At 60.0% G+C, this 6,715-nt stretch overlaps 1 long non-coding RNA gene across 2 annotated transcripts; it reads left to right on the forward strand.

Annotated features, from left to right (window-relative positions):
- Positions 1 to 118: 118 nt before the first annotated feature.
- Positions 119 to 2,367, forward strand: LOC121032356 (uncharacterized). 2 transcript variants are annotated; one of them, XR_005791253.1, is made up of 4 exons: positions 120 to 346; positions 752 to 1,067; positions 1,415 to 1,539; positions 2,177 to 2,367. It is a non-coding gene; the product is annotated as an uncharacterized LOC121032356 (long non-coding RNA). The 2 variants fall into 2 exon arrangements; XR_005791252.1 differs by having other exon boundaries at positions 119 to 346; positions 752 to 1,539.
- Positions 2,368 to 6,715: the final 4,348 nt, after the last annotated feature.

The following is a 6,715-nucleotide window of genomic DNA, read 5'->3' on the forward strand; positions in this document are numbered from 1 at the left end:
GGGGCCCACGTGGAGGGGCCCGGGCGGAGGGGAGCACTCAGAGGGGACCACACGGAGGGGCCCACGTGGAGGGGCCAGGGAGGAGGGGAGCACACGGAGGGGTGCACACGGAGGCGAATACACGGAGGGGCCCACGTGGCCCACGTGGAGGGGCGCACAGGGTACCGCATGGGCTTTGTGGGCCTCTCTGCCCGTGGGCCCCCGTCTCCTGCAGGGACACTAACCGTCTCCTCCTCGTCCTCTGTTTTCCTCCGAGCGTCTGTGCAGGTTCTGACCACGAGTCCCTCCGCGGCTCAGGCTCCTGTGAAATCCGTTGCTGGTGCTGCTCCTCCCACACCTGCCCCAGGTCTGTGTCCCTCTGCCCGCCCCCTGCCGTCTAGCTGGCCTTTCCTGCGACGGTGTTGACCCTGCACGTCCCCGTGTGGATCTGTCCCTCTGAGAGCTCAGGGTGGCCCGACTGCTGACCCTTGCCTCCCCACTGACGTGGTGCCCTCCCTGGGCAGGTGGACGGGTGACCACACCCCCCTGTGCCCCGGGGGCGGGGGGGCCTCCACCTCGCCTTATTCCCGCTGCCGCTCTACACGGCCAGTCTTACCTGCAGTGGTTCCTGTCGCCCTGCCCGTGCTGGCCCTGCCCTCACGACTTGCCCCAGGTTCGGCTGCCCGGGTCCCCATTTGTCGTCTACGATCATGGTTGCCAAACCTACTGCTGCCTTTTCTCATGATTTTTTTCTTGTTTCTTACTGATAAAGGACCCCTTTATCTACTCGCGTGGATCTAACCCGTTGGCTGTATTTGATTTGAGGTCTTCATGCTTATCTACATCACATTCTCGGTACATCTGTCCCCGTGACAGCGCCCCACACGCTGAGCAGGGGACGCGCACCGGCGCCTCTGGCCCCTGTGGCCCGAGAATGCGCATTCTGGCTCTGGTTCTGTGTCGTGAGCTGCCCGGCCTAGTCGCGTGTCCCCCGAGCCCGAGGGGGACGGGGGACGCCTCCCGTGAGACCAAATGTATGTTTGCTATGCATCGCGCTTCTGGCTCCCTAACCCCCTGGGGTTTTCCAAGTGAGAAGAGCCAATAAGGTGTCTTTTGTATCATAATGGGGAGACGCTGGAAAGCCCCTAGGATCGCACTGGTGGCCAGGGATCCAAGCCTGTGATCTGAGAGCAGGAACCACCTGGCCTCTGGGAGGGGAGAGGGTCTGGGGGTTGAATGGATCACCTATGGCCAATGACTTGATCAAGCCTCCCTAAAAAGCCAAAGAAGGACGGGGTTGGGGTCAGAGAGCTTCGGGCGGTTGAACTCTTGGAGACTGGGGACAGCCGTGTGCTCAAGGGCTCGAGGGGGCTCCACCCCTCCCCTCCCCTCGCCCTGCCCGGCTCTGCAGCTCTTGGGCTGTTCTGAGTTCTAGCCTTGACGATGACCAGCTGATCGACGAAGTAAAGTGTTCCCTGTGAGCTGCCCTAGCCAACCAGGTGGGCCCACGGAGGGAGTCACTGGAACCTCCGATCTATAGCCAGCTGCTCAGAGGCACAGGTGACAACCGGGACGGCCACCGGCATCCGGAGTTGGGGGAGGGGCAGTCTTGTGGGACCCAGGGGGCTGAGGCCAGTCCCCAGGAGGACGGTGTCGGAACGGAGAGTTGTAGGGCCCCCGCGGGTGGGGGGGTGGGGGAGCTCATGTGGGAGGCATATTCCCCCTGCAAGTGCCCTCAGCAAGCCCCCCGCCCGGCGAGGGCTCCCTAACCACCAATCGCCCGCCCGGGCGCCGAGGCCGAGGGCGGAGGTGGGCTCCCCAGCAGCCATCACCTTGTTCTCAACAGCCCTCGCCCTGGAGGGCCAGACCCCCACCTCCTCCTGGCCCTCCCCACCGCCCCGCAGCCGCCCCGTTCCAGACAACCTCAGTGCCCGGGTTTCCCCCTGGGGTCCATCCTTGTCCTCCTTCTGTGGTCCCCCCGGGGGGACGGGGCAAGAGCCCGCATTAGCCAGGAACCGGGACAGGACAGAGGAGACAGGCCATGGAGGGGCCCTGGTGGGGAAGACGCCTCCCACCCCGGGAGGTCTGCTCTTCTGCTGAGACGTCTTAGCCTCGGCAGGGTGGGCACCCGTGGCTGGTTAGAGGGGCCCCTAGGAAGCCTGCTGGTAGTGGACGAGGCCATTCCCTCGTCTCTCAGCAGGGCCTGGGGGCCTGGGGAGGCCGGGACCACCCCCCTGCCACACATACACAGCAAACCTCCACCAGCTACTTCGCGGGGCCCTGTGAAGCTGGGAGGGACTCTGGGGCGGCGAGGGGCAAATAATGTCCCCCTTCAAGAAGGCCGAGTTATTCACTAGCCTCCATAATAAATAAATGAGCGCCACAGTACTTAACGGAAGGTGTTTTAATTCTTACCTTGACCAGAGAAGCAATCCCCCTGCCGGACACGAGTGCGTGCTTCCCGGTGGTCCTGCGCACTTGTCCCGCCTTCCAGCGGACACGGGCTGTCCCCGCGTGCCCCGCCCCCACGCCCAGAGCCGGCCCCGCCCCTACACCCTGGGATGGCCCCACCCCCACGCCCACGGATGGCCCTGCCCCCAGACCTTGCCCCCAGACCCCTCAGGCGCAGCTGTGGGAGAAAGGACCCCCTAGCGTTCTGGAGACTGAGGGTTGGCCCCGCGGACACCTGCGAAGAGACCAGGGGGCGTGGGGGTCCACGCGGGAAAGTGCCCTCCAGGACCAGGAGCTCCGGGTCCCTTCTGCGGGCCCTGCTTCGATAGCCGTCTGCTGTGGGCCGAACTGTATCCCTCCAACTCACGTGTTCAAGCCCATATTCCAGTGTGACTGGATTTGGAGACAGGCCTGGGCAGGGTGGGGGTGGGGGGATGTCAAGGTTAAATGAGGTCATAAGGTCCTGATCGGGTGGGGTGGCACCCTCACGAGAGCAGAAACCCCAGAGCCCGCTGGCCGTGGGAGGACACAGCAAGAAAGTGGCCTCTGCGGGCAGGGAGGGCCTCCTCCGGGAACCTGACCCTGCCTGCACCCTGCCCTTGAACTTCAGCCTCCAGAACGAGAAACCAATGTCGTCTAAGCCCCCAGCCTGTGGTGCTCAGCTCCAGGGGCCCTGGCCCCCGATGGCCTGCCTCTGCCCAAGAGGCTGCTGGGAGGTGTCACCCCACAGCCACTGAGGCCCCAGGTGGGTCCTGAGAAGGGCTGATATGCGCCAGCAGCTGAGATAGAAAGACCTGTGTCCCTGGAATGCAGCATCCCCTCCCAGGGCAGGTGACATCCCAGTCACAAAGGCCTTCCGTGCCTTTGGCCAGGTGACCCCCGGGTGACTGGAGGGATGGCAGCCTCCGGCGGTCGCGAGACCACAGCACCTGCAGGGCACCAGGAACAGGGCACAGATTTGCCCCCCACCGGGCCACAGGGGCTCTGTGATAGGACCACGTGACCACCTCTCAGCGCTCAGACTCTCTTCTGGCCTCGACTCACCTTCCTGTGACTAATCTGTCATCCACAACACATCATGGACCAGAATCAGGCACGGGGGAGCCTTCTGAAGGGGGGGTAGTTCGTCCCACCTTGTCCCGGGTGCAGGTCCCACCGTCTGCTTGACAAATGCCTGTGCGTTTCACTGCATGCAAATCGTCCCTCAAACACACACACCCCAGAAAAGTCGTCATTACTTTAAAAAGTCAGAAAATACAGACGACCGAAAGATACGAATCCCCAAAGTGTGGTGCACAGAGGCCGGCTTGGAATTTGCTGACTTCCGTCAGTAACAGAACACGATATTCCACCAGATCTGCCACAATTATTTTAGTGACTGTGACTTCAAACTACGTGTAAACCAAAAAATTTTTTTAAATTTTTTTTTAACTTTTTAAATTTATTTTTGAGAGAGAGAGAGACAGAGCATGAACGGGGGAGGGTCAGAGAGAGAGGAAGACACAGAATCTGAAACAGGCTCCAGGCTCTGAGCGGTCAGCACGGAGCCCAACGCGGGGCTCCAACCCACGGACAGTGAGATCGTGACCTGAGCCGAAGTTGGCCGCTTAACCAACTGAGCCACCCAGGCGCCCCCCAAAATTTTTTTCAACAAATTACCTACCATTGGGAATTCACCGCTCGTAGGGTTTTTCTTTCAACGTTGTGAACGGTTCTGCCGTCGGCACCCTGGCCACTCCCTCTCAGTGCTGGTTCCAAGGTCACCATCTTGGTCTACGGCCGGACCACCCTGAACGCGCCCCATCCGTCTAAGTTATCGCCTTGAGACAAGTCCCAGGATTGGTATCGCTGGGGCAAAATGCACCCCCAGTTTTAAAAGTTTGGGCTTTTTTTGTTTGTTTGTTTTAAAGGCCATGTGAGAAGCAGTGATTTCAACAGACTTTCTGGTCCTGCCTCTCATTTGATCTTTATTCCCCGGGAGGCTGGGGGTGCTGGACCTGCAGGGGCAGGAAGGGTGGTTCCCCCCCCCCCCCCCGCCCAGGAAGGTCTCACTCCTTCTGGGGACCGAGAGGGGCCACACACACACTAGAGCCTCTGTGCTAAGGCTCAGAGAGCTGTGGGGCCATGGTGGCCTAATCAGCTGAAGTCCTGGAGACAGGAGAGCCCTCGGAGGGCTGACGACCGCCGGTTCTGGGCGCTGGGCTGAGGACTGAACTCACCCCAGGCGGGGAGCCTTGGTGACCGAAAGAGAGCCCAGCGAAGCTTCCCACAGCCACGGGGGCAAGAAGGTCCTCGGACACGACACACCGTTGGTCCCACACACCCCAAAACACTTGTGAAATCTTGGTGCTGTGCCCGGCCAGGCTCCCCGTTAAATCTCTGATGAGACCAGCCCCTAAACCAAGGCTAGCCAGAGCAAGACCGGGTCTCACCAAGTGACGCCCCCATCTGCCCTGCTCCGTCCAGATCGGGTTGTGGGCTCCAGCCCTCCTCCGTCCTAACTGCCCGAGGGCAACTCCCAGCAAAGGCCGGGCGTCTCCGATCGGACCAGCTCCGTGCACAACCGTCCACAATCGCTGACACGGAGACACCTGTCCAACAGCACGGGCGCGGTGGCACCCAGACCCAGGCTGTAGGACGTGGACGCGCAGGAGGAGGGACTCACATCCCACGCTGGCGCCCTGTGTCGGAGGGCAGGCTAAAACCCCGGCGGAACCCACAGTCTTGCCGCTTGAAGCACCAGAGGGTGGAGCTGAGGGTGGTCGCAGCGGCTGGAAGGCGAGAGGAGACCCCAGAAGGGGAGCCCCGAATACCCCCTGATAAGTTCTGCTCAAACCCCTGGCTGGTCTGTGAGCCACGCGGGCAGGGGACACAATCCAAGCAGCTCAGCTAACGGCACAGAGATCCCACACAGAAGGGACAGCATTTACTGTTTGAGTTGCTCAATAAAACAAGAAAATGAACGATGCGAGAGGGAACACGACACAGCCCCAAGCCTCCACGGCTCCCCAGTCACGACAGGCACGCGAAGTAGCAGGAAAGGTGACTGACGCCCAAGAGAAGTCGCAGAAGCCGAAGACACCCTGGGAGAGGGCCGCGGAAAACACCCTCCCGGGAGAGAGTGCATCAGACCCGGACAAGTCTCCCACGCCCTGCGCTAAGAGCAAGGCTGGAGGAACCGTGTGCATTTGGGCTAAAGGAAAACGACCCCAGGTGTAGACACGAAAATACAGAAAAACGTGAAGAACCTGTAAAAGGGTGATTATGTGTGAACAAAAGATAGTGCAAAACAACGTTTGGAATCCCTCGCCGAGTTTATTTACTATTTTTTAACGTTTATTTATTATTTTTGAGAGAGAGAGAGAGAGAGAGAGAGAGAAACCAGGGGAGGGGCACAGAGCGGGAGACACAGAATCTGAAGCAGGCTCCAGGCTCTGAGCTGTCAGCACAGAGCCAGATGTGGGGCTCAAACTTGTGAACCTCGAGATCCTGACCTGAGCCAAAGTCTGACGCTTAACCGACTGAGCCACCCAGGCCCCCTGAAATCCCTCGCTGAGTTTAAAACACAGGTAAAACTTCGGGCGTCACAACTGCGACAGAAAAGGTGGCGGGTGGGGCGGTTGCAATACGAATGAGCAGCAAAGGCTTGTGTCCAGGATGTATAAATATATAAAGAGCTCCTGCAAATCAACAAGAAAAAGATAGACCACCCCATAGAAAAGCGGGCACACAGACAAGGGAGACTAAGGCCAAGGAGACACATGGGGCAAACAGCACCAGGTACCTTGAGTAGGGGCGCGAGTGCGAGCAGCTCCCAGGGGAGCTTTGGGGCAGCGGCTGGGGCCAGGCCTACCATCGGCGTGTTGGCCACAGGGTGGTCCAGACTATGGCTTCGGATGCGCTTGTCTGTGTCATTGCCACTTCGGTGAAAGTGTCCTGGGCGGAGCCACCGAAGCCACAGTGAGGAGAGAGAAGAGTGACTCAGAGAGAGGAGGAAGCCGGAGAGGCTGCCCCGGCCCCGTGTCCACAAGGCTCATTTGGCCTCCGCCGTGGCGGCCGTGGCTGCAGACACAGGAGGCCCGTTCTTTTAGCCACCCTGGCGTCCTTTGTTGCGATAAAATACTTCTCTGAAATTGAACAATTCCTTCTGTTTGAATCCAAAAGAGAGAAATTTGATGTTTGATTTTAGAGTAAAGGATGACAGGATTACCCCATTCTGCTTGTGAGGGATTCCCGGTCTCCTCCTCTCCACGTGGCATTTGCGGAGGAAGAGGTCTGGAATAAG

Source organism: Herpailurus yagouaroundi, unplaced genomic scaffold, assembly GCF_014898765.1.
Source record: "Herpailurus yagouaroundi ecotype Mexico unplaced genomic scaffold, PumYag 141, whole genome shotgun sequence".
Classification (NCBI taxonomy): Eukaryota; Metazoa; Chordata; class Mammalia; order Carnivora; family Felidae; genus Herpailurus; species Herpailurus yagouaroundi.